The sequence below is a fragment of the Mauremys reevesii genome, linkage group 14 (assembly GCF_016161935.1).
Source record: "Mauremys reevesii isolate NIE-2019 linkage group 14, ASM1616193v1, whole genome shotgun sequence".
In the NCBI taxonomy this organism is placed as follows: domain Eukaryota; kingdom Metazoa; phylum Chordata; order Testudines; family Geoemydidae; genus Mauremys; species Mauremys reevesii.
Genome location: NC_052636.1, coordinates 19383206 through 19410918, shown reverse-complemented (window position 1 = coordinate 19410918; position 27713 = coordinate 19383206). Strand labels below are relative to the sequence as shown.

The window sequence follows — 27713 nt, the reverse complement described above, 5'->3', positions numbered from 1 at the left end:
CCCCTGCCCGGAGCCTGCATCCAGCACCCAAACTCCATTCTAGAGCCTGCACCTGACTCCATCCCAGAGCGCAACCTCTCAACCATCCTACACTCCAATCCCCTGCCCCAATCCAGGGCCTGCACCCCAGACCTCCTCCCCCAACCCAAACTCCCTTGCAGAGCCTTAGGCAAGTGTGGGGAAGAGTTCGGGGGGGGCAGGCTCTGAGTGGTCTGGGCACCACCAAAACTTCTACAAACCTGCTGCCACTGATACTTGGGGCGGGGTGAGGAGGCGAGCGGCGAGTCGGTGGATGGAGGGGGGCGCCATTTTCAGTATTTTAATGTTTGGTACTGCAGTGATCGACTGCTGTGTGCAGTAATATAGTGACCCTGGGTCCATACTCGGGGTGAGGAGGTCAGCTGCGAGTCGGCGGATGGAGAGGGGCAAATCTCTCAGATTCAAAATCTGGGACAGTGTCTGTTGGACCTTTTTGCTGCTTTTCTCTGGGCTGGGGGTTGTCCCAGTGCTGCACAGAGGGGGTTCCCACAGGAAGGTGCTTGCTCCTAACCCCCGAGGCCGTCAGTGTGTCGGCTCTTCTCTAGCCAGCCCACTTGCCAAGTCTGATTGGCCTTGGTCGGGCTCCCAGCCCCTCTCCAAGGGGTGCAGCTGTCTGGAGGTGCTGCCTTCCACGCCTTCCTCAGTCCCACCTCATTCACTCCACAGGGCAACTGATTACAAAGTGGGGGGAAGATCTTATTCTACTTCTAGCAAAAAGACATTTTTCTATTACCTTAATTACACTACCTTAGGGGCCCCCTATAACATATTACCAAGGTTCAATACAAAGTCATAGGCAAGTTATACAAAAATGCATAATGCAGAGATTTATCTACAACTGCACTGAGTGACTGCTGGGCGCAGTGATATGGTGACCCCTGGGTCTTTGAATGAGGCTTTATACTGGGGGGCGGGCGAGTCGGAGGCGAGCGGGTTGGCAAGTGGCAGGTTGGCACAGAGGTGAGCAGTGAGCCAGCAGGGGCTCAAGGGGCAGGGATGGGGGTTTCTGGCCGGGGAGGGAGGAGTTGAAAGGAGGCGAGTGGTGGGTGGGGGACTGACTAGGAGGAACGCAGCAGGCTAGCGGGGACCTAGGGGTTGAAGAGGGGTGTGATGATGGGGACGAGCGGGGAGGGGGCAGGTCCTATTTTACTGCTGTGATCTGGTCACCCTATGGGGGCCATTTCTTCCCCCTTCCCCCAACCTTCCTTTTTGGCCCACACCTGTTTCAGTGGGGCGGCGCTGGGGAAGGAGGGTTTGTTTCTTTGGGGCGGGCGGTGCTGGGGACATTGTTTCCACTGGGCTGGGCAGGGCTGGGGTGGTGTTTCACGGGGGCGGGGTGGCACAGTGGGGGGAGGCACTTTTATATTCTTGCTTTGAGTGCAAAAATAGCTAGTTACAGCTCTGGGACCCCATATTGCGCTAGGTGCTGTACAATCCCTGGCCAACACTGGGACACCCAGGGGTTCCCCTCAATCTCCTGAGCCTCTGCAGCCCAACTTCTTCTAACTCCATCTGGATCACACACACACACACCCGGCAAAAACAAACCAAACTGGGCAGGGCAGCTCCTGGGGCGGGGCTTTGGCACAGATCGGGGCAGGGCAGCTCCTGGGGCGGGGCTCTGGCACAGCCTGGGGCGGGCCGCTCCTGGGGGCGGGGCTTTGGCAGAGATGGGGCTAGTTCCCACCTCAGAAAGTCCTTGGCCCGGTGAGTGTGGCAGCTGCAGCCTGGGTTGGGCTTGAAGGAGCCAGGAAGGGGCTGGAGCAGTGGCCAGAGGCTGCAGGCACCAGGGGCCAGAGGGATCCCAGGGGCAGCCCTGGGTGGGCAGAAGAGAGACTCCACACACAGGTCCCAGAAGCTGAGGGTCTCGCAGCCCCTGGGGATCTGCTCTTGGGTGGGGTCTGGACAGCGATGGAGCCCCGGCCTCATGCTGCCTCAGGTGTAGTGTGAGAAACTGCTGCGTGTAGGAATTTGCTACTTATGGTGCACTGAGCATGCTCAGTAAATCTGCTGAAGCCACTTCCCTTCACCCTGCCCTTTCTCAGAATCAGATTCTGCAGATTGCTATTTACAGGGTGTCATAAATGTATAGCTACGGGCAGTGAAACTCCACCAGAGAGGTCCTTTGGGGCCATCTGCCTGTCCCAAGTCAGGGTAAAGGAGGAGGGTTGGGCGTGGGGCTAGCAACTCCACCCTGTAAAAATCAGCTTGCTACAGAAACACCAACAATAGAGTTAACAGAGACTTTTAGCCTGGAAAAAGAAGGGTCTTCAACTCGAAGATGCATGACGTTGGGTGGTGAAAGCCGCGAGGAAGCCACTAAGCCGATCACCCTTCTTGCAGCCAGGAGGATTACCATCGGCACATGGAACGTGAGGACCATGTACGAGTCAGGAAAGATGGCGCAGGTTGCAGCAGAGATGAGGAGCAACAACCTGACCCTACTAGGCATTAGCGAGACAAGATGGACGCAAGCTGGACAGAGACGACTGTTGACAGGAGAGCTGTTGCTGTATTCAGGACATGAAGAGAGCGCACACCACACACAGGGAGTAGGCTTCATGTTGTCCAAGCAGGCACAGAGAGCACTGATTGGTTGGGAGGCACATGGTCCCAGGATCATCACAGCATCCTTCAGAACTAAAATGAAGAGGATTAAGATGAATGTTGTTCAGTGCTACGCTCCAACCAATGACAGTGAAGAGGAGGACAAAGACTACTTTTACAACAGACTCCAGGAAATATTAGAGACTCTCCCAGACAAAGACATTACCATCCTTATGGGAGACTTTAATGCCAAAATTGGACCTGATAACACAGGATATGAACAAGTCATGGGGACCCATGCTCTGGGAGAGATGAGTGAGAATGGAGAGAGATTTGTGGATCTGTGTGCACTTAACAATCTGGTCATAGGAGGCAGCATCTTTCCTCACAAGCGGATCCACAAGAGTACCTGGGTATCGCCAGCAGGCATGACAGAAAACCAGATCGACCATGTCTGCATTAGCAAGAAGTTCAGAAGATCCTTGCAGGACGTTAGAGTTAGAAGAGGAGCAGACGTGGCGTCCGACCATCACTTAGTGGTGGCCAGATTGAAGCTGAAGCTGAAGAAGAACTGGATAGACGCGTCAGACAGAAGAGCGAAGTACAACGTCAACCTTCTGAAGGACCATAAGACCAAGGAAGATTTTGGATTGACGCTGAAGAATAAGTTTTCAGTACTACAGGATCGGTCTGAGGAAGAGGAAGACAGTGTACTCAACAGATGGCAGAAAGTGAGAGACACACTTAGGTCAGCATGCCAGGAAGTGCTTGGAATTAAGAAACACCAGCAGAAAGAGTGGATCACAGCAGAGTCCTTGACAAAGATAGAAGACAGAAAGAAGAAGAAGGCAGCAGTCAACAACAGCAGGACTAGAGCAGCAAAGGCCAAAGCTCAAAAAGAGTATGCTGAAGCTCACAGAGTAGTGAAGAGGAGTATTAGGAAGGATAAGAGAGATTATGTGGATGGACTGGCAGCAGAAGCGGAGCAGGCAGCATACAGCGGCAACATGAAACAGCTGTACGATACTACCAAGCGACTGTCTGGAAAGTTCAGCAAGCCAGAACGTCCCGTTAAAGACAAGCAGGAAAGTCTATAACAGGAATAGAACTACAGATGAACAGATGGGCGGAGCACTTTGAGGAACTCCTGAACAGACCAGCACCACCAAATCCACCAGACATCGACCCAGCCAACGAGGACCTCCCAATCAATTGCGATAAACCAACCAGAGACGAGATCAGAAAAGCCATCACCATGATGAAGAACAGGAAGGCGGCTGGACCTGACGATATCCCAGCAGAGGCCCTGAAAGCAGACCTGGATGCCTCAGTGGAAATGCTGTACCCCCTCTTTGAGAAAATATGGGAAGAAGAAGTGATTCGGCTGACTGGAAAGAGGATATCTCATCAAAATCCCCAAGAAAGGAGACCTCAGCAACTGTGCCAACTATAGAGGAATCACACTCCTGTCGGTGCCAGGAAGGTCTTCAACCGAGTCCTCTTAGAGAGAATGAAGGATGCCGTCGATCCACAGCTACGAGATGAACAGGCAGGTTTCCGGCAGAACAGATCATGCACGGACCAGATAGCAACGCTCCGCATCATAGTCGAGCAGTCTATGGAGTGGAACTCCTCGTTGTACATCAACTTTGTTGACTATGAGAAAGCATTCGATAGCATGGATCGAGAGACCCTCTGGAAGCTCCTTCGGCACTATGGCATCCCAGCAAAGGTGGTCAACCTGATCAAGAATTCATACGACGGCATACACTGTAGAGTGATCCATGGAGGGCAGCTCACAAACAGCTTCCAGGTGCGAACCGAGTCAGACAAGGATGCTTGTTGTCACCACTTCTCTTTCTTCTCGTCATCGATTGGATTATGAAGACATCCACTTACAAGCGTAGGAATGGAATCCAATGGTCATTGTGGACCCAGCTTGATGACCTGGACTTTGCCGACGACCTTGCACTCCTTTCGCACAGTAAACAGCAGATGCAAGAGAAGACCAACGTAGTGGCAGCCACGTCATCACAGGTTGGCCTCAACATCCACAGGGACAAGACCAAGATCCTTAGGATCAATTCCATCAGCAACGACCCAGTCACACTGAATGGAAGCCCCCTGGAAGAAGTGCAGTCCTTCACCTACCTAGGTAGCATCATCGACCAGCAGGGTGGCACAGACGCAGACATCAAAGTAAGGATTGGTAAGGCAAGAGCAGCCTTCTTACAGCTCAAGAACATCTGGAGCTCCAGAGAGCTGTCTTTGGCAATAAAGATTCGACTGTTCAACTCCAACGTGAAATCAGTCTTACTGTATGGAGCTGAAACCTGGAGGACAACCAAAACAACCACCAGGAAGATCCAGACCTTCATTAATAGCTGCCTCAGAAGGATTCTCCAGATCCGCTGGCCAGACACCATCAGTAACATCCACCTCTTGGAGAGGACCCATCAACTCCCAGCAGAGGAAGAAATTAGAAGGAGAAGGTGGGGCTGGATAGGACATACACTACGCAAGCAGCCAACCAACATCACCAGACAGGCACTGCAGTGGAACCCCCAAGGCAAGCGGAAAAGAGGCCGCCCAAGAAATACCTGGCGACGCGACCTTCAGGTTGATAGCAAAAAAATGGGCTATACCTGGAACCAGCTAGAGCGAATGGCCCAGGATAGAAGACTATGGAGATCTGTTGTTGGCGGCCCATACCCCGGTTGGGGTGACGGGCATGAATGAATGAATGACGGGCAGTGATGAGCTGCCAAAATGCTAACAACCGGTTCCCTCCTCCTCACCCCATGAGGGGTCATGCCCCCCCGGGACTCCTGCCCCATCCAACCCCCCCCCATGTTCCTTGACAGCCCCCACCCCTGGACCCATGCCCTATCCACCCCCTTCCCTGTCCCGACTGCCCCTTGCCACCCCATCCAACCCCTTCTCTGATTCGTGATGGCACCCTGGTACCCCTACCCCATCCAACCACCCCTTCTCTCTGTCCCCTGACTGTCCCTGGAATCCCTACCCCTAACTGCCCCATTCAACCCCTTCTCCTTTCTGACTGCCTCCCCCCCGCTTGCCCCGTTCAATCCCCCTGTTCCCTGCCCTCTGACCGCTCTGACACTAATCCATTCCCCCCCACAACTCCCCTGCCCTCTAGCCAACCCACCCACCCTGTTCCCTTACCATCATACATGGACCCGGGGCCGGCCCCGGGGCCCGGGCAGGCAGGAGCTGCACCCCCCGGCGGGACCCAGACCGGGGCCAGGCAGGCAGGAGCCGCCCCGCTGGACCCGGGCAGGCAGGAGCCGCCCCGCTGGACCCGGACCGGGGCCGGGCAGGCAGGAGCCGCCCCCGCTCGACCCGGACCCGGGCCGGCAGGCGCCGCGCCCCCCCCGCTGGACCGGACCCGGGCAGGCAGGAGCCGCGCCCCCCCCCCCGCTGGACCCGACCCGGGCAGGCAGGAGCCGCGCCCCAGCTGGACCCGGACCCGGGCAGGCAGGAGCCGCGCCCCGCTGGACCTGACCCGGGCAGGCAGGAGCCACGCGCCCCCCAGGCTGGACCCGGACCCGGGCAGGCAGGAGCCACCCCCCCCCCACGGCTGGACCCGGACCCGGGCAGGCAGGAGCCGCGCCCCACCCCACTGGACCCGACCCCGGGAAGCAGGAGCCGCGCCGCCCATCCCCAGGGTCCGGCCGCGACCTCACCGGGCGGCGCAGCGCCTGGAGCCCTCCCCTCCCGCTGGCATCTCCGCTCCCCGCCCCAGCTCAAGCTCACCTGCAGGAAGCCGCTGCTTTCTTCTCAGCCCTCCCAGGCTTCCCGCGCGAACAGCTGATTCGCGGGAAGCCTGGGAGGGGGAGGAGAAGACAGAAGCTACTAAAGAGGAGGCGGAGTGAGGTGAGCTGGGGCTGGGGGAAGGGCAGGGAGCTGCTACAGCTTTTCTTAAATTTAAAAGCCCTTTTGGAACTAGTTGTCCCTCCGGGAACAACCGGTCCTAAAGGGGGCTTCTGAATTTAACAACCGGTTCGCGCGATCCGGTGCGAACCGGCTGCAGCTCACCACTGGCTATGGGTAGCATAAAATACCCTGTAAAGGGTTAAAAAGCTCAGATAACCTGGTTGGCACATGACCCAAAGGACCAATAAGGGAAGAAAATACTTTCAAATCTGTGGGGGAAGATTTTTGTTTTCGTGTTCCTTTGTTCTCTCTGGGTCAGCGAGGAACCAGGGCATGGAAAATACATCTCCCTAAGCACATGGCATAGAAAAACCTTAGAGTTCTGTCCATAGGCAGGTCCTTGCATAGCTTGCTGAGTCACAAGGCATATCTGCCTTTTCTCAGTGGGTCTATTGTAGAGCTGATGGTCTGTAATGGGACATCAAGCAGGCTAGGCAGAACTGACACCAACTTGTCTGGCTGGGGTGTTCCCTGGAAGCAGAGCACAAGTTTGAAATACAGGCAGCATAGAGCCAATATTCATAACATCAACTACAAAAATGATACACAGTTAGAGATAGCATAATTATAATCAGTCAGTTAGAACCGCTCCATAGACCCCTTACACAACAGCCTTTCTACAATATTGGCTGCGAATATAGAACAGTGGTCGCAACGGTGATCTATACAGTTACAGATTATGTCAATAATGTCATAGGAGGTGACACGGCATCAATGAAATTGGAGCTGGGGCAGCAAAGAGCCACCAGATGTTCTGAGGGCTGGAGAAAAATGCCTTCTAGTGAGCTATTGAAAGAGCTCAACCTGTTTAGCTTCTCAAAAGAAGATTGAAAGGTGACTTCATTGAAGTGCTGAAGTGCCTTAATGGAGAGAAAGGATTGGGTATTAAAGGGCTCTTTAATCGAGCAGAGAAAGGCACAACAAGACCCAATGGCTGGAAGGTGAAGAGAGACAAATTCATATTACAACAAAGGCACAAATATTCAACAGTGAGGATGATTAACCACAGCAACAAGTTACCAAGGAAAGTGATGGATTCTCCATCTCTTGATGTCATTTCATGAAGACCAGATGCCTTTCTGGAATGCGTTTGCCCCAAAAGTAGCTATGGTGTCCTACAGGAGGCCTGTGATATGCAGGGGGTCAGATTAGATGCTCTAATGGTCTCTTCTGGCCATAAAGTCGACTAATTTCTGAAAAACTGAGTGTAGCATTGGGAGCAGCGTCTGATGTTTCCCTGTCTAGCCGGCTTGCTGCCTAGAACGAACGCTCCTTGAGTGGGGTGATCCCCAGGGAGTAGCTCAAACCTCCAAAATGCCTGGCCAGGGGCAGGACATTGGCCCAGCAAGGGAGGGGTGTGGCAGTGACATCACAAAGGCCTTTGGCAGGACCTCAGCCTATTGGTCCAAGGTGGTGGGGAGGTGGTGACCTCACAGAGAGATGCTGACATCAGCCCAGCAGGACAGGGGCAAGGGGCCAGGGAAACCTCAGAGACCCCTGTGGCTTTGCTCCAGCAAGTCTCCTTCTCCAGGTCTCTCTTTGAGGACTGAGAGAGTATTCGGGTTCACGGATGTGAGCGCCAGGAGGAACCTCTTTCGAGTTTTCTCCTTCCCTTTTAGTGATTTTACTGGAAAACAGCCATCCCTGTTTAGAAGGTTAGAACCTCCTGGAGGTTTGAAACCTGTTCAGTCTGATCCATGTGGTGACAGTTGAATTCTAGGCATGGAAAACACAAGCTTAAGGAGGCAGAATTTTATTGCACACCTGGGATTTTGTCCCTTAGAATCACTGGGGACATTAGGGTTTGTCCTTTTTGTTTCACCTTTTCCTCCATCCATCCCTCCCTCCTTTCTCTTCTTCTCTTGCTTATTTTGTTCTTTCTCCTGTTCCCCTCCCAACACCAGGAGGGATATATGTGTGTGTGTGTGTTGCGGGGGAGGGCTCTGCAGCTCCCACTGTGGGAGGTCCACCCAAAAATGTGGGGCTGAAATAGTGCTCAGGCAATCAGCGCCGGATTAACCTTCTGTGGGTCCTGGTACCAAACATATTTGTAGGCCGTATGTACTCAGTGTGGGCTCTGAGTGTGGGCCTGGTGGGGCGGTGCCATAGGATACCCGCTACTGAACCTCAGACATTTTTCATTTTGATCACACACCTCTCCATCAGGGGCGGCTCTAGACACCAGCGCGCCAAGCAGGCGCTTGGGGCGGCCGTTTCCCGGGGGGGCGGCATTTGGCTCCGGTGGAGCTCCCGCCGGCATGCCTGCGGCAGGTCCACCGGAGCCCGGGACGAGCGGACCTGCCGCAGGCATGACTGCGGCGGGTCCCGTCTTCCCGCGGCTCCGGTTGAGCTCCCGCAGCCAAGACTGCGGCAGGTCCGCTTGTCCCGGGCTCCGGTGGACCTGCCGCTGGCATGCCGGCGGGAGCTCAACCGGAGCCGCGGGAAGAGGGGACCCGCCGCGGGACCGGGGAAGGGCGGCGCAGCGCACCGCGCTGCTTGGAGCAGCCCGATTTCTAGAGCCGCCCCTGCTCTCCATGACTGTACGCATTGCCATACACAGCTCCCTCAGCCCCCGGGTTTTCTTATTGAGCTGTACACCCATGTGGGTTTACCAGTGTCCACAGTGAGCAGAACTTTCATAGTGATCAAGGAAACTCCCCACAGATTTATCTCCTTCCTCATTCAGACCTTCTCTAGCCATGTCTCCAGTACCCCCCATGTCACCAGTCACCGCATGTGGTCCTAGTCTCAGCTCAGAGTTCTAAAGCCAGCAGACACCTGATCAGTTCTGACAGATCCCTCCCTCAGCCCCCATCCTGCCATGTGAGCCAGCCACCTGCAAACACCATCTCCCCAAGGTCAAGACTTAGCCCTTGGGAATCTGAAGCCACCAGCCTCTCTCCCTCTGCTCCCATCTACATGCTAGTCTGCTACCTGGTCCCCACCATCTCTCCCCATGCTTGTTTCCTTTCTACTTTGGAAATGCTCCCACCCAGCTGGAAGCTCCCTCTGCCAGCCTGACCTGCTCCCTCCTTCCCTGCTCCCCCTGACATTCCTGTCCTACTGGTGACCTCTGTTCCTTGAGGTTAACTCCAGTGTCTTTAGCTGCTCTAGCTTAATGGCCCCAGTAGTCACAGAGCCACCTGCAGCTTCTCTGGCTACAGCCATGGGGCCAGTTCCCAGAGGCCAGCCTTAGCCAGCTGCAGCTACTAGCCGCAGGAGGGGTGGCGATGCCAGGGCTGAGCCTGCTTGAACCTTGCAATGGCTGCATTAGGGACTCTAAATCCTCAGCCCTGGCCCTAGGCAGCTGCAGACTCTGGAGTTAGGCACTTCCCTCCTCTAGGCCATGGCTTTAAATACCCGAGATTCCCATCACCTGCAGCAGAGGCCACCAAATCCCACGCCCCCCTCAGCCAGCACCTAGTCGTGCAGAAAGTGCAGCCTGAGTGATTTTGGAGGCTGGGTGACAGGAGGTTCCCGTCCCTGAGCAGCAGCCCTGCAACAAGCTCACGTGCTTCCCAGTTAGGACAGTAGCCATTACTGACAAGGTTTGTCTGTGTTCTTTTTTTGATCTCATTGTTAGGTGTGAGAAGTATAAACTGTTCAATAGGTTCCATTAGTTGGTTAATAAGATGTTTATGAAGTAAATCACTGGCTTTAAAATAAGATCCAATCTGGAGCATATGAACTATTGACCCCTGGACTCTATCTCTGAGAGGGGACTTGTTTACCATCAGGGGAGAGGCTCAAACCAGTCCAAACCGGTTTTTCCCGCCAAAACCAGCCCTCAGCGTTCCATCTCCTCAGCACTTTTCCCGCCACAGAAGTGATATAAGGACGTGCTCAGCGCCTGCACGGGGCCGCCCCCCCCCAGCGACGGCCCCTCCACGGTCGGGTCTTCCCAGCGCTCCCGAGCCGGAGAGTGACGAGCCCCCTCGGTCCCGCCGTGAGACTGAGGAACAGGAGGCCTGTCACCCCCATTCCTGCCGTCCTGCATCCCTGGTGTCCAGCCTCCCACGGAGCCCCCCGGGGACTGAGAGACCCCGGGGGGGACGACACTGGGGCTGGGCAGGAAAGTGACTCTGCCCCGGGGAACCTGGGAGAAGCCTCAGAGCTACCTCAGCCCCAGTGGGATTTGGGGGGCAGAGACTGGGGCCTGGCGGGGGGGTCCCCTGTGGTGTGGGGGGAGATGGGGGTGTCAGGCAGGGAGGGGAGAAGCTGGAGTTGTAGGGAGGGGAAGGTCAGTGGGACGCGGGGGGGTTGAACTGTCTCTGGGCAGCCAGGAAATTCCCCGGGGGGGGGAGTGGCGGGCGGGTGAAGGGGTGAGGGGGGTTAATTGGATCCTGTCCCTGTTTGTGCCACTTGCCTCTCGCCCCCGATACAAATTCTCTCTAGTTCTGCCCCTTTTCTCGCTCAGTGTCTCACACGGGCTATAAAATCTGGGGCGATTTCCCCCCCATCCCCTCCAATGATCAGCTCTCCCCTCTCCCCCGATTTCCCCCCTTCTCCCCATGAGTCTCAAACGTCAGTTTAAAATCTTCTCTAATGAGGGGCATTTTCCCACCCATTTTATCTGCAGCGATTTGTCCTTGTTTAGGTGGGAAATTGTTGCCCTGAGTCATTCCCCAGCACATGGCTGCCCCTGGAGTGGGGGTGGGATGGCTCAGTGGTTGGAGCACTGGCCTGCTAAACCCAGGGCTGGGAGCTGACTCCTTGCGGGGGCCATTTGGGGATTTAGTTGGGGATTGGTCCTGCTTTGAGCAGGGGGTTGGGGTAGACACCTCCTGAGGTCCCTTCCAGCCCTGATATTCTAGGAGATGCTGGGTCTCTGCCAGGGCAGGGAAGGGAGGCGCACGTGTCCCCCATGGGGACTGCCCAGACCCCCGTTTCCCAATCCCAGTTGTTGCCCCCTAACTACCAACACAGTTACCCCCAACCATCAGTTGCCAGTCACCTGTCCATCCCCCACTGCTGCCCCCTTCCTTTTTCCAGGGACCTTCCAGCTCCCCCTCCCTTGCCCTTTTAATCAGCTCCTCAAAGGGCTCCCTGCTGCCCATGGCAATGGTGGGGGTGGGGGGAACCATTACTTTGTGTTTATGTATTGGACAGTCGTATAAAATCCAGTCCAACAGTCCCCCTTTTCCACTAGTTCGTTAACAGCAATATAAAATCCCCTCAGATCTTGGTGTTTTTCTCTCATGTTATCAAATACGCAGTTTGTGACACATTTGCTTTGCAAATCTCAAAGATTCATATAAAATACCCTAAACATTTGCTCCACTGCTCTCTAGTTGTCCATTTCTAATTGAATATGCCCTGAGATTTTTCCCCTGTCTCTCTAATTATAAAATACTAAGAAAAGTTCAGATTTACACCTTTTCTCAGATTCTTGAACATGGATATAAAATGTTTGCAAATGTTGCCCATTTCCTCTTTATTCATTTATCAGATATTGATGTGAAACACTCAGATTTTACCTCCTATCAACAACTGATATAAAATCCCTCTGATTTTCCACTTTCCTCTCTATAATTTGCAAAATGGATCCAAAATCTCTCAGATTGGGAACTCTTTCATTTCTGAACGTTGCTCTCAAAGCTCAGGTTTTGCCTCTTTCTGTGTCATTATCAAATGTCAGTTAAAAATCCTATCGGGTTTGGGGCTGTTCCCCGTGTTTCTAAATCCCAGCAACTTCTTCCTTCGAGGGAACCTGTTGCCCTGAGTTCTTCTCCATCCTGGAGGTTGCAGGGGGTGAAATTGCCCAGAGATCATCTTTCCCGACTCCTTTGTGAATCATTTGGTCCCTCCTTTATCTCTGTTAAAATGTTTGCCAAAGAAAGAGACCAGTCAGATATTTAATACACATCAAAGCCAGAGGCCTCCCCCTGTTTGGGGGGTCAGTGGTTCCCAACCAGTTACAGAAGAGTTGGCTGGACCCTTTTCACCAGCTGGCACGGGATGATGAGGTCACTCTGAGTGCAGTGTGAGTTGAGAAGTATCCCAAACCCCATGGCAAATGGCCTTGGTGAGGGGTTGCTTCCCGCAGTGCTAAGATGCAGCCACCTCTGGGGTGGATCCATGGTGGCCATTATTTGGTAGTGACAGGCCATGGACATTTCTTATCTATTTTGTCCCTCCAGGCCTTCCATACTCCAGTTCAAGAGGCATCCCCCAGGGCTCCCTCTGCCTGTGTGACTGGCCAGCAGGGGGCGGTGGTCACTTTCTATCCACTTCTCAGGCACTGTGAGGTAACAGTGTTGCTGGGTGGGGGTGGGGGTGGGGCTGTGTGGGGAGATAGCAGCTGAAGGGGGATTGTGGTGGGGGGAGGCCTCTGGGTGGCTGGGCAGGGGGTGCCCTAGTGAGGTTGGTGGGTTCTGGAGATTTGGGGTTTCAGAGGGTGGTTGTGATGTGCCCAGCCCTGAGGCTGTGGGTCCTGGAGGTGGGTATCGCTGGGGGCTGCAGAACAGCCGGGGTGGGCGTCTCTTGGGGAGCTGGGACAGGGTGTTAGAGGGAGCCTGGTGCTGAGCCAGGGGCTCTGTCTGGGCTTCCCCCGCAGACTCCTGAGATCGCTGCCGTGCCCAGTGCACAGAGTGTGTGTGGGAGAATCCCCGGTGCTAGGCCAGGGGCTGCCCCTGTAAAGCATCAGGGGATCCCGCAGGGGGGAGGAGGGGGTGCCAGGCAAAAGGCAGGGCAGATCCTGCTGGAGGGCAGGGGCGGAGGGGGTCCTAGGCAGGCAGTGAGGGACTGAGTTCCCAGTGGGGGTCTCTTTTGGGGGGTCTCTGGCTTTTGGGGTCTCTTGGGGGGAGGGGGAAAACACTTTGGGACTCCCAACCTGGCAATGAAGATCTGGTGGGGATTCTCTGGCCGGTGGGGTGAGGGGAGGGAGAAGGGAGATTAAAAATGTCTCTGTGGGCTTAGCCTGGCAGCAGGGGCCAGGTCTACATTGTAATAAACAGATTGAGCATTTCCCAGCATGGCAGAATCTAGGGTGTCTGTCTGCAGGGAAAGGGCCTGGGGGAATTCTGATGTGAAATTAACTAAAACCGGTTCTGAAACACCCACAACTGCCCTTCTCCCCCAGACAGGCTGCAGAATGACGTCCATGTTTTGCTCCAGCGCATCCCAGCCTGGCGTGGGACAGGGAAGAGAAATGGCTGCAGTGGAGCCAACGCAGGTAGAGATTATCGGGGGGTTGCTGGTGGGTTCCTGCTGGAGGAGAGGGAGAGCAAATACACTGGAGATGGGAAGGTTTGCACAGTCTGGTCTGGAGGTTGGAGCGGGGCAGGAAATGCACAGGGTGGAGAAAGGAGGAGGCCAGGGTGTGGCAAACCTGCTGGGAGTTATTTAATAAGTGGCCTAGATTCTAGGTACAGACCCAGGAAGTTCGGAGGTGGAAATGTCCTAATTTGTGAAGAAAGAAAATAGCCCACCTACATGGAGCTAGTCAAACTGACCAGACTCCCAGACTGCCAGTGCTGGAGCCTGACCTCACTAACCAGCGGCTGCTGTGAGATATGAAGGGGGCACCCATGAGTCAGGCTTATTGGAGCTGCCTCTCCCTTCATATCCCGCTTTTCACAAGGAGGAGGCTATTGGGCTTCCTACCAGGGAGCTCTCCCTGGACCCTGCTAGGGGCTCCATCTCCTGTATCGGTCAGTGGCTAGTAGGTGTGTGATGGATCTGCTGGGAGAGACAAGGGGCTCTCGCTTCGTCCCCTCACCCTGGTATTTGCTGGATATGCTGAGCGGGGTGGGTGATTGGCTCCTCTCTGCCACAAATAGTGGGGCTGTGCGTGGGGAAAGAGGTCCTGAGTGTTGGACTCTTGCTCTTTCAGGGGCCGGTGACCTTCGAGGAGGTGGCTGTGTATTTCACCAGGGAAGAGGGGGCTCTGCTGGACCCCGCTCAGAGAGCCCTCTACAGGGATGTCATGCAGGAGAACTATGAGACGGTGACCTCGCTGGGTAAGGGTTCCTGTCCCCTCGGATCTTGGAAGGGGAAAATGAAGAGAGATGGTTCATGCCAGCCCCATGATGCCACCTCTACTCTGTCCTGTTTCAGCATCACCCCAATATGCCAGTGACACACACACACTACCAGAGACCCTCCCCTGCTGCAGAACACTTTGGGAACAGAGCACAGGAGCCGTATCGCACAGTGTCAAATAGCTCCTGTTTGCTCAAGTGAAACTGGGGTTTAGGTCTGGCATAACTGTTCCATACCCCTAATCATTTTTGTTGCCCTTTTCTGAACCTTTTCCAATTCCAATATATCTTTTTTTGAGATGGGGCGACAACATCTTCATGCAGTATTCAAGATGTGGGTGTATCATGGATTTATTTGCTGTTTTTACAATTATGATATATGATATATTCTGTCGTATCTATCCCTTTCTTAATTATTTCCAACATTGCTTGCATCATATTTTGCAATATATTCCAAATAAGGTAATTAACATGCAACATATGTGTCGTTGTTTGGGGTTTTAAGCTTTAAAAGGCTTGTGTGATTTTTAGCTCAGGGGACAGTATTCCAATAGCTGTCACCCCCTGTGCACTTTTAACCAAGAAAAGAACCTCAGGCTGAGCTGATTCAAAATCAATTGTGTGGTTGTTTTCCACAACAGCTTCAAGAGGTCCCTGTGATGGAATGTAAATGTCTTCTTCACACCTTCCCCCTGCAGGAGAATGGCTGTTTGACCAGCTGTTTGCCTTGCTGTCTCTGAGGAACTGCTCTGTGGGTGTTCCCCAGAATTGTAACTTTTTCAGTAATATCATACAGTAAAATCTCATAACTTTACATACAGTGTTACTACACATTTTAACAGGAGGATAATATTCAGTAGATTATGCGTTTTCAAATGATACCTCACAAGCCATACTGTGTACAAAATTGATCATAATTTTCTAGAAGAGTGAACACAGGGGTATAGACTGACACAGTGTCTGTGTGTGTGTTCCCAGCAGATATGTGGGTATTTCAATCCCTCATAAGCACAGTGTTCGGCATCTTCAAGGACCTGGGGAACTGGTCCTGGGAATTCACGGGTTTACCAAGTGTGACACTGTATGGAATTGTGAGACACTTTGGTATTAATAATAAAATAATAATATAATCTGATAAAATTGCAATGAATTGTGCTAGATATGCCATGTAAGGTGTCAGTGAAAATGTTATAATTTGCCAAGTATGATAATATTGTTTCTATGTTTGTATCACCTTTGTATTGTGAGTTATAGATATGTAGGGTATATCTGTATTTCCAGACTTGTGCAGTGTTTCTGGGTGACACTCCCATACATATTGGCATCAACACTGCGTAGCCTGTTTGATGGCCCATTGAGGGCCATCATCTGTACAATGAGCCCATGGAAAGGACCAAGGGGATACACCTATTGAGTCAGCAAGACATGCCGGGGTATGCCTGTGTAATGAGAACTCCAAGGCTTTTCTATGCCACATGCTGTGAAGCTTGTGTTTGGGACACAGAAAGTACAGGCCACATGGCAAAAGGAATATAAAGGGCAGCTGCATCATCTCCATTTGTCTTCAATCCCCCTTCCTACTTCTGGAGCAACTTCTCTACAAACTGAACCCTGGAACAAAGGACTGAATGACCCATCCAAGCTATGGGTGTGTTCCAGACGGACTTTCAAGCCAGCAACTCACCAATACTGCTAAGAACCTGATATATCCATTTTGGAATGTATCTGACTGCGTTCCCATTTAACTTCTTTCTGTCTTACTTTCGTTTAAACCTTTAGTTTAGATGCTAAAGGATTGGCTGGAAGGATGGAATATTGGGTAATATCCAAACCTATACTGACCTGGTGATGTGGCTGACCCTTTGGAGTCAGAGGAACACTTTGTTTATGTGAGCAGAGTTTTTAAATAACCTCTCACTGTACTGGACCTAGTTGCTGATTGGGAGCCAGAGAACTGGGATGGAATAAAGGGGGCCGTGTGATTTCTTTTTTCAGCTTCTCGATAACCCATGTGGGGGATCAGAAGCACAGTTGGTGACTGGTCGGTGAGTTTAACTTCAGTGTTAACCAGCAGTTTTGGGAGCATCTGCTCTCCCTTTTTCAGCCTGCCCTAACTTTGGCATTTTCAGTGAGAACTGCCCCTGGCCCACCAGGTCACACTAAGCACTGAAGTTAAATTAATAGAATGTTTTTTTATGACCAAGTCTTATGTAATCAACTGAACTCTTTTGTTTTCTTTCATCTGAGCAGGGTTTCTAGTTTTCCAACTTGATGTGATTTCCCAGCTGGAACAAGGGGAAGAGCCATGGGTCAGAGACCTCCAGGGTTCAGAGGAAAGAGAGATCCTGAGATCTTCCTGCACAGGTGAGGAAACATTAAACCACCACAGAATCTGTAAGTGCCTGAAGGAAACATCTGGGATGCCCAACAAAGCCCTTGGGGAGGTCTCACAGTTCATTATTGTCCCTTGCAGGGGTCATATCCTCAGGGTAAATATAGTTCATGGTTTCCTATAGCTCCTAGCAGACACCAGGCAGTAGCTTCCTCCCTTCCCCCTGCGTATTTGGATGGGATGTGAAGTCTGAATTCATCCCCCTCCTCTCTCCTACTTGGGGGAAGAGTTTGGGGGAGTCAAACTCCCCTCAGCTCCTGATTTTTATTTGACCTGTCTTCAGCACTTGTTTTTGTTTGGTCTTCCCCTTTCCATCCCTGTTTGAGGTTTCTGTCTCTATCACAGCAGGTGATGCAAAGGCATGTGAGAAAGAGGAGCAGAATTCTCAGCCTGAAAATGTTGAGCCAGTGGGTAAAAACAGAGCATTATTGCAAAGATCGAAAAGGAATGTGTCCAGGAGTCATGAGCAGGGAAAATCCTGGGAGATTCAGCACAGACCAAAAACAGATCAAGGAAACCAGCCAGGGAAGAAAGTGGATAAATTTATTTCTTCTTGGGGAACTCAGAAGATCCTCATGGAAACCACAACACAGCAAGATATCCTCAGGCGAAAGAGAAAAAATACATGCAGTGAGTGTGGAAAAACCTTCTCTCACAGCTCAGCCCTTTCTAGACATCAGAGGATCCACACAGGGGACAGGCCCTATGAATGCACTGAGTGCGGGAAAACCTTCAATCGCAGTTCGCACCTTATTAGGCATCAAACAATCCACAGAGGAGAGAGGCCCTTTGAATGCCGTGAGTGTGGGAAATGCTTCACTAGCAGCTCAAACCTTTCTCAACATCAGAGAATCCACACAGGGGAGAGGCCCTTTGAATGCCGTGAGTGTGGGAAATGCTTCACTAGCAGCTCAAACCTTTCTAAACATCAGCGAATCCACGCAGGAAAGGCCCTATGAATGCCGTGAGTGTGGGAAAAGCTTCACTCAAAGATCAGACCTTTCTAGACATCAGAGAATCCACACAGGAAAGGCCCTTTGAATGCCGTGAGTGTGGAAAAGCTTCACTCAAAGATCAGTCCTTTCTAGACATCAGAGAATCCACATAGGGGACAGGCCCTATGAATGCACTGAGTCTTGCGGAAAACCTTCAATCGCAGTTCGCACCTTATTAGGCATCAAACAATCCATGGAGGAGAGAGCCCCTAGGAATGCCGTGAGTGTGGAAAATGCTCCACTAGCAGCTCAAACCTTAGATTTAATTTACCCTGGTTCCTCAACTGTTGCTACAGCTCTACTACCCATCAGTCCAAAGACTGAGAGAAATGGAGAGTTCCAACCATTGTCCTTTTAGTATCTTATTGTTCCTCTCTCTGTTTTTTGTGCTGGCCTTTCTATTCTATCACTTTCTGCCTTTGTTTAGTTGGTAACAGTTGGTTTCCATCACTCACGTTTGTTTGTTTAAATCTCTATCCGTTGTGAAATAAATTTTTTGCTTTTTCGATAACTGTACTGAAGTGCTGTGTGAGATACAGTAGCAATGGCCCACAGTAAAACTAGTAACCTGGGATACTTGGGCAAGACCCACTTGCATCCGAAGAAGTGGGTATTCACCCACGAAAGCTCATGCTGCAAAACGTCTGTTAGTCTATAAGGTGCCACAGGATTCTTTGTTGCTTGGGTAAGAGAGGATCTGGGATTTCACCAGGTATCTGGTGATCCGGGCTGGACCCCAGAGGGGGACACATTGAAGGAACTCAAGGGTTAAGGTGGCTGCTGTAACTCAGAGGAGGGTCCTTGAGTTCCAGCAGGCTGGTGAGTTTGGTCACTAACATCCAGCTGCCAAATGCAAAACTCCCTCTTCCTTGTGGCAGGTGGCAACAAGGAGACTCACAGTCCTCAGCACCCTGAGAAGGGTCACAATGTGTCTCTGTGTTGATCCACCTGTCAAATCCACACAGAGAAAGCTCCCGATAGCACAAAACTCTGCCCTATGAAATCATGGAACATTTGCTCTTTGCTCTGTGAAAGCATGTAAAGAATCCAAGGGCTGGAGGACAGGGTTTGGGTCCAGAGTGACCTAGACAAATTGGAGGATTGGGCCAAAAGAAATCTGAGGAGGTTCAAGAAGGAGAAGTGCAGAGTCCTGCACTTAGGACGGAAGAATCCCAGGCACTGCCACAGACTGAGGACTGACTGAGTGAAGGGGATTTGATAGCAGCCTTCAAGTACCTGAAAGAGCAGCAGTGTGGGCTTTCTCCTGGCCACTTTTGCTGGGCTGGGCAGGCGTCCTGGAGGCCTTTCTAGAAGAGAATTGGGAACTGAGTTAGAAAAACCAATATGAAAACCAGAACCTCAGGTTTAGACTCATTTATTTATAATATTAAATCTTCAATTCTAGTGTCACAGTCAATACAATTGCTTCAGCCTGATAGTTGCCCAAAGGGAAACTTAACTTCTCTCCAAAGGGAGTGGAGAGAAAGCACTTTTCAGAGTCCAAGAGAGACAAGGCGGGTGAGGGTAAGAGCTTGCAGAGGACCAACCTCTGTTGGTGAAAGAGACAAGCTGTGGAGCTAACCCAGCACACTTCTTCAGTTCTGTGTCGCCTGGAAGGTCGTCTCTTCCATAACCAGCAGTTAGAACATAAGAACAGCCACACTGAGTCAGACCAGTTCATCTAGCCCACTCTCCCGAAAGTGGCTAATGCCCAGCGCCCCAGAGGACCCCTGGGCCCAACATGGATACAGCACCACCACAAACAAGGTGAAAAGTCAATGCACATGGGAGAAGCATCTTGTGTTTCCATGGGCGGTAGGTTTGTAGAAATTTTGGTGGTGCCCAGAACCTGCCCAAACTCCGCCCCCCCACCTGCCCAAGGTTCTGGGAGGGAGTTTGGGGTGTGGCTGGGGATGAGAGGTTTGGGGTGTGGGAGGGGGCTCAGGGCTATAGCAGAGGGTTGGGGTGTGGGGTGATGGCTGTGTGGTGGGGCTGGGGATGAGGGGTTCATGATGCAGGAGGGGGCTCAGGGTTGGGGCAGACGGTTAGGGTGCAGGGGGATGAGGGCTCTGGCTGGGGCTGGGAATGATGGGTTTGGGGTGTGGGAGGCTCAGTGCTAGAGCAGAGGGTAGGGGTGTGGGGGTGAGGCTCTGCCTGAGGCTGGGGTTTGGGGTGTTGGAGGCTCAGGGCTGGGGCAGAGGTTAGGGTGCAGGGGATGAGGGCTGTGTCTGGGATGGGGATAAGGTGTTTGGGGTGTGGGAGGGCTCAGGACTAGGGCAGAGGTTGGGGTGCAGGGTGTGTGAGGGCTCTATCTGGGGCTGGAGATGAGGGGTTTGTGGTGTTGGAGGGCTCAGGGTTTGGGCAGAAGGTTGGGGTGTGCAGGGGATGAGGTCTCTGGCTGGAACTGGGGATGGGAGGTTTGGGGTGTGGGAGGAGCTCAGGGCTGGGGCAGAGGTTGGGGTGTGGGGGAATGAAGGCTCTGGCTGGGACTGGGGATGGGAGGTTTGGGGTGTGGAAGGGGCTCAGGGCTCGGGCAGAGGGTTGAGGATGTGGTGGGGGGTGAAAGCTCTGACTGGGGGCGTGGGCTCTGGGGTGGGGCAGGGCTGGGGATGAGTTTGGGGTGCAGGCAGGCTGCTCCGGGACAAGGGCCAGAAAGGAGGACTCCCCCCAGCCCTTTCCCTGCTGGCAGCAGCAAGCTCTGGGGGAGGAACCCCTCATTCCCCACCCCCCAGCAGCACCCTCATCCCGCACCACTGTCACTGCAGGTGCTCCTAGGGCCCTTCTCAGGTCCAGGAATCTCCCTCGCCTCCCCCATTATGGGTGCCGGGGGGTGCTGCATGCACCTCCTCCCCTGCTGTTGCCCCTGACTATAGCCTCACTGGGGGTGGGGGATGGGGCTGTCTCCTTGCCCCGCCCCACTGAGAGAAGGCAGATACGCCTTGTGACTCAGCAAGGTAGCAGGGACCTGCCTATGGAGAGAACTCTATGGTTTTTCTGTGCCACGCGCTGGATAGAGTGTCCTTGGGACAAAGAAAGCAAAGACAACATGGCAAGAGACTATAAAAGGCTGATGCCTCGTCTCCATCTTGTCTTCAATCCTGCTTCATACCTCTGGAGGGACTTTGCTACAAACTGAAGCTCTGTACAAATGACTGAATGACCCATCCCAGCTGTGGATGGACTCCAGAGACTTGATTTGAACCTGCAGTTTATTCCATCACTGTTACAAGCCTGAACCAAGAACTTTGCCATTACTGTATGTGAAGGGTTCAAATCCATGTGCATTTTATATAACAACCTGGTCTATGGATTGTGCTAGTTCTTTTCCAGACTCAAAGTCCAGAGTATGGTCAAGGACCAGAGGCCTAGCAAATAGTGACCAGCTAAGAGAAAGCTGGGGTAAACAGAAAGCCTTGCTTGCTAAGATAGGCCTGGTCAGCAAATTGCCAGGTGTTGGAGCTTAGAACTAAATGATTGTGTCTTATTCAGAACTGCAGACTGAACAAAGAATCCCCATTGTGTTTGTTTCTTCTCTAGGGAGACATTCTTCCCACAGATCCAACCTTGAGTTTATGAAAAGTTGGCATGTCAGTATAAGATATGGCATCCTTCCACCTCCCTTCCAAGGGACCAATGCCTGCCTTAAGACACACAGAAAACAATCTTTATTGCCATATACTTTCACTCTTTCTTTGCTTTAACCCCTAGGAATGTACCTGTTGGACAATCAAAGGAGTTGCTCCATTCCTATGGATCCCAAATCAGAATTCAACATATATATTTTATACTAATAACATTTTATCAAAGTATTAATGAAATGTTAACTTGCTAACTTGAGACCATGGGTGGAGACATTATCTAATCTGTTAATCATTGGCTAATGTGCTATCTTGTCTTGCTGCAAAACCTGTCCTGGGGTGTGGAACTGCCTAGCCTGTCACTTTCCCCCGCCCATGGAAAATCTATATATTCTATTATAATTAATTAATTAACAGAGTCTCTGAGCCTAATAAGCCCACTCCGCCAGCACTGTGTGTAATAAACTCCTATTCTTGACCTCTACACGGTGTAGATTTGTGTCCTTCACAGACACCTGCTGAATAAAGAGGAGATTCAGCATCCAGCTTGGCTGAATGTGTCTCCTCTCCCCACAGCTTGGTGATCTTTTGAGGAAATGGAGAAGACTGCCTTTGCCTAGCTGTACATCGCTTGCAAAAGAAACAGGTCTTTTTGGTGACAAGTGTTGAAAGGAGCCATTAGACAAATGTGGAGACAGGAAAAATGCCCCCCAATTGAACTGGCATCTGTGGATGCTGAAGCCACAACACAGAGCGCTAAACACTATATGAGAATGGCTGGTGTCAGCAGAGTCTCTACCAAAGCCTTTTCCCACCAGCAGGGGCCTCTCTGTGCACAGAACTCCTGGTAGCGTGATGGCTGCAGACAGTGGAGAACTCCATTTTGGCATCTCTTTTGTGGTGAACCTCTGCAGTGGCTATTAAAAGGTCTCTAGACAGTGATCTTTGTGAAGAGCTGGCTGAAGAACCTTCCTACTAACCAGGAGAGCCTGGCTTGGCCTGCCAGTTCTTCCTTGCTGAACCTAGTGTGTCTGTTGGCTCCCTTTTTTGTAGCTCTTTTCAGAAAAAGAAAAGATCTGTCAGCAGAATCCTTCTAAGTGCTTGTTCAAGACAGAGAGAGCCTTCCTTGCGGCTAAGTCTTGGTGCCATGGGGCATGCCTCACTGCTGCACCTCCTGCTGACCATCCTAGCAATTAGCTCTGGTTCACTGGTGCGCCTTCATCTAGTAGCGTCTGGCCACCATCGGTTCTATCATTAGGACCCATGTTGCTCTCAGGACTTCAGTGTCCTCTTACGGACACAGCCCTCTGGCTGTGCCCCACTCAGTTCTCTCCCTCCTGCTGGGGGGGGGGGGATGTCCTCTACCCAGACACTTGCCTCAGTGGCCGGCTGCAGTCCAGGGTGTAGCCACCTGTGTCAGTGGCTACTGAGGCAAAAGGTGTGAACCTCCAACCCTGCCATCTGTTTCCCTGGACCATTTCCCAACAGACCTAGAACCTTCCTCCACCTTTGTATCAGGGCCTTAGTCTGGCAGTAGTCAGCCAGGAGGTCACTCATGCACCCCTTACCCCAGCACTACTCTGATCATGGTGCCCTCCCTGCTCCTTCCTCCCTTCCTTCACGGTAGCCAATCCTCCCTCCTCAAACTCCAAGGAGTGACTAACTCTTGCTGTGCTGAGCAGCTCTTTATATATGGGCTGCTCCAGCAAGCCTTCTCCTGATTGGCTCTCCCAATAAGCCCTTTCTTGATAGGCTGGGTTCTGCACAGCCTCTTCAAGGCTGCCTTAATCTTTCTCCTGCTTGTTTGGGGCAGACAGCCCACCACACATGGAAAGTGGCAAATGAGAAGTCTGGAGCTGAAGGAAAGGTTACCATGACTCAGAACTGAGCTGAGGTTGTGCGACTGAAACACAGATCACTAACCATTATATGATCACAGTGACTGGTGGGAGAGGCACATGTTAGAAGCCCTCTGTCTACTCAGCTGTGGCTTTCTGTACACAGAGAGCCAGACACCTCAAGGTCTGCAAGTCTTGAGGGAAATGGGGAACGTCTGTACTTTAGAATTTGCAGGTGTTGACTTGAACCATCAAATGAAACAGTTGCAAATACTTTTTTCAGGCAGGCACCATGGCTTAGCTGGCTAAAGCACCTGTCTAGTAAACAGGAGATCCTGGCTTCAACTCCCAGTGGTGTCTTGGCGTATGGCTTTTGTCTCCTCTACTCACATTTTCCTGTGTCTTCCTAGGAAACAGAAGAGGCCTCCCTTGGTATCCAAGTCATTGCTTGCTAAGGAAAGGGCTTCTTTGGAGAGAAGCATTGGAAACAATCAAATCACAAACCTGGAGTTGATGAAAACACTGCTATGACTGACATTGGCATGGCGGTTGCTTCGACTGCAATTGCTGCAACACGAGAGCCTGCGCCACACATCCTTGTGATTCCCTGGAGATGTTCACACACAGATGTCATGTCACCTTCCTTTTGATTGTCATTGATGAAAAATGGAGCGGTTGGGAGAAAAGTCCCAGAGAGTCGCACCGTGGCTAAGCTGGGTGACTCACCTGCCAGGTAAAGTGGAGTTAGGGATGCAGCTCCCAGTAGTGCCTTAACAAATGTGTCTGCTCTTCCCACCTTTTGGTGAATCTTTTGCGGAAACAGAGAAGACTGCCTCTGCCTTGCAATGCAAATGCTTGCAAAAGTTAGAAAAACAACTGGTTTCAAGTGTCAGAAGGAGGCACGTAAGAAATGTGGAGACAAGGAAAAGGTCATCGTAACTCAACATGCATCCATGGCTCTTGAGGCCAGAACGCAGAGCACTAAGCACTGTACAACCACAGCAAAATCTAAACTTTACACCTTATTACACTAGGCAGTTGTTAGGTCAAGCAATTTTCTCATCCTACTGGATGTTACCCTCCTTAATACATAGAATTCCCCCTAAAACCTGGATCATTGTCCTCAGATGACCTTCATTTTCTCAGGATTCCTGCTGCTTCCAGCATAGATGTGGGAGGAGAAAGGCAAAAACATGATGCCACAGTCTCCTATTTTATATCCTTAGTTCAAGTGTCTAGCAGACACTTGCCCAGAAGTGTCTGGATGGGCTCTGCTGAGTCACTAGGTTGGGGAATCTTCCTGGTGTGGTCTTGTGCAACTGAGTCATAGACTTGAGCAGTCCCCACAGTGTTGTGTTTGGGCATCTGTCACTGAATTGGAAATCCCTTAATTACAATTCCTCTGCTGATTCATGGCTGTTGAACACCCTCCTCAGCAGGGGTCGCTAGCAAAATTATAGCCTATTTCAGTAACAACCATACAGCAAAATGCATAACTTCACACACCCTCATGCTATACATATTTGGACAGAATAACCGATTTCAGCAGATCATGACTTTTCATACGATAACTTACATGGAATGGTTGGTAGGACATATCACAGCCATATATGAATGATGACTATGTGAGCTACAGGGAGCTATTTTGAAGTACATCATATCACAAAAGCCTCTAGAGACTGGCCTTTGGGAAGAGCTGGCTGAAGAGCCTTCTGAGTAACTGAGAGAGCCAGGCTTGGCCCTGCCAGTTTGTGCTTGCGAACTAAACTTGTCCGTTGGGCTCCCTTTTTTGTGTCTCTTTCACAGAAACAGAGCAGAAGTTCTTGGCCAATCCTTGAAAGTGCTTGTTCAAGACACAGAGAGCCTCTGTGCTGGGGCAGGGGTAGGGGTGCAGGAGGTGGAGGTGCTTACCTCGGGCAGCACAGCTCCCAAAGTGACTGGCACACACTCCCCTCCGGCAGTGGCTCCTAGGCAGTGGGATACGGGGGCGGGTCAGCTGTGGCATTTGCACTCAGGGCTGCAGGGATATGCCGGCCACTTCCAGGAGCAGTGTGGCAGGGAGGGAGGGGGCAGAGAGCCGCCTTAGCGCTGCTGGCACATCTCCGTGTGTTGCTTGGGGAGGCATCAGGTCTCTGTGGACTGCCTGGGGCAGGGGCAGGGGCAGTGGCCAAGGCTCGGGCCACCCCTTGCCTCCTCTCTCCAGGCTCGCAGCCCATCTTGCCGGCCGACAGGGATTTTAGGGTGCAGCAGCGCAGGGAGCAGGAAGGGCGAACCACAGCGGCTGCCTCCCCCACATGCAGGAAAATGGCTTGACCTGCTGGCCCCACGGACTAAGGCACCAGGCCTCCAGCTTGCCCCATTCGACCCAATGGGTTGATCTTGTGGCCAGAATTATTTGCAGTTGGGATTTCCCCCAACAGTGCCCCACAGGGGTCCAGGGTCAGCTCCAGCACAGGCCACACAGGAAGGCTTAATGCTCGAGCTGCAGTGCATGCTGGGCAGGCTTAAGGACGGGCTCCCCATGGCAGGAGAGAAGAAGACGACTCGGCCCCTGGAGGGGCAGGCTGGGGCTTCCTGGATCCCATTTGCTCACAGCCAGCGCCCTGCCCCCACTCCCATGTCATTAATGGCGCCCCCAGGTCAGCCAGAATGGAGCAGCGGTTTTCACTGCACCAAGTCCATTTATGGCTTACAGGCAACTCCCAAACCCCCCACAGCCCACCATGTCGGCCAGAAAGGAGCCCACTCAGCCTCGCCACTGCTGCTTTTCCTTCCCCCCAGAACCCCGCTTCTCCAGGGCTGCAAGGAGCCATCCCTGGGATGCCAACAGGCAGGCACAGGATTCTGCCTCCCAGCAGCCAACCGCACCTCCCCCGGCTTTGCAGAACGAATGGTGATGCTCTACTAACCCCATTTAGCCGCAATGATGTGCTTACTTTCTGCCATGCCTTCCTCAGCTCGACTTTCCTCTTTTCCCCCATTCCTGCCTCACTTCCTCCTTTGGCAAGTCACACAGAGGAGGCCAGCAGGAAGAGCCGGCCTCCACCGGCCAACCTCCAACAGCAGAGGAGGCCAAGCCACAAGCCTCCAAAAGGTGACACGCCGCACTCCTCTAGGTTCTCCAGACTGATGCCAAGGTGCTTTCTCCACTGCTGTCAGCACCCTCTCTCATGCGGGGGTTGGAGTTATCCCACGGACAGGCCAATAGGAGAAGGAGGAGGCCTTCCTGAACAGCAAGGGGATCTGGGAAAAGGAAGCCAGCATATTTCTGCCTGGTTTTGAACCAGGGACCTTTTGCATGTTAGGCAAATGCGATAACCACTACACTACAGAAACGCCATCTGCTTGGTTCTTGCTCACCCTGGCACAGACCGATGGACAAACCTGGAGAAAGTGGTGGCAGCCCTTCAATAGGTCAGCTGGCAGAGCAGAGGACTGGAGCCGGCGCTCAGGAAGTCGTCCTTACGTCGCCCTTGTGACTCCAGCTTGAGGGAGAGCTTCTTTTTCTTCCCCTTGCTGACAAAGAGCAAGAGAAGAATGAAAGGTCAGGTGGGCCAACTCGGTGCAGAAGCCCATGCTGCCTTTTCCTGCTGCATAGCCTGAAATGAGGGACTTGTGGCAGTTAAAGGAACTGCTGCACTTTCAGAAAACATCCCACCCGTGCACAAAGGGGGACAGAAGAGCCTGTTAGTCTAGCACGCTCCCAACTGAACTACTTCAGCAGCTGCTCGGTTTCTTTTTGGCCTCCTGCTTTTCTGTCTGGGATGTTGTTGTCAGCTGTGGCACAGAAAAAGGACGTCATTGCGAGCGGCCCATGAAGACAAGATTCACTTTTGCCTTCCTTGCTCGGCTTTACTCGCTTCCTCGCCCTATTCCTGCCTTAGTTCCTGTGTTACCTGAAGGCGACGGGGGGCCAGCAGTACCAGGAGGAAGTTGGGCAGCTAGACCCTAGTGGCAAAAGTCCTGCCGCCACTTGCCACCCCACTCTCTTTTCCCAGCGTCACATATTGGCCACCAGGGACTTGGGGCCCAGCAGCGCAACGGAAGGCAGTGGACAGAGCCACCCTCGCCTTGAAGCTCCGGCTCATTAAACCACATCTTCAGTCGCTGATGGCCAATGAGAGCCCGACATCGCTTGCTATTTTAGCACTTGGAAATGCCATTGGTCAGTCATTGGATCTCTGTAATGCTGTTACAGAACAAATGAACATAGAATCTCAGTGTGACATTCTATACCTTTGCTGTAACCCCCATAATCATCGTGATCTTACATATAGAGCATGACTTGTAAGGTATCAGGGAAAGGATATGATCTGCTCAAAGTCATTTCTCTACCCATAGATGTATACCATTCATGCATATGAAGTTATGAGAATTGTGCAGTG

At 52.3% G+C, this 27713-nt stretch overlaps 2 non-coding genes and 2 pseudogenes across 2 annotated transcripts; 2 read left to right on the top strand and 2 right to left on the bottom strand.

Moving 5' to 3' along the window:
- Positions 1 to 17849, top strand: part of LOC120381642 — a 40090-nt pseudogene extending 22241 nt beyond the window's left edge.
- Positions 1 to 27713, bottom strand: part of LOC120381639 — a 318539-nt pseudogene that overhangs the window by 85315 nt on the left and 205511 nt on the right.
- On the top strand, positions 23615 to 23688 carry TRNAT-AGU. Its single transcript has one exon. It is a non-coding gene; the product is annotated as a tRNA-Thr (tRNA).
- TRNAV-AAC lies at positions 26592 to 26664 on the bottom strand. Its single transcript has one exon. It is a non-coding gene; the product is annotated as a tRNA-Val (tRNA).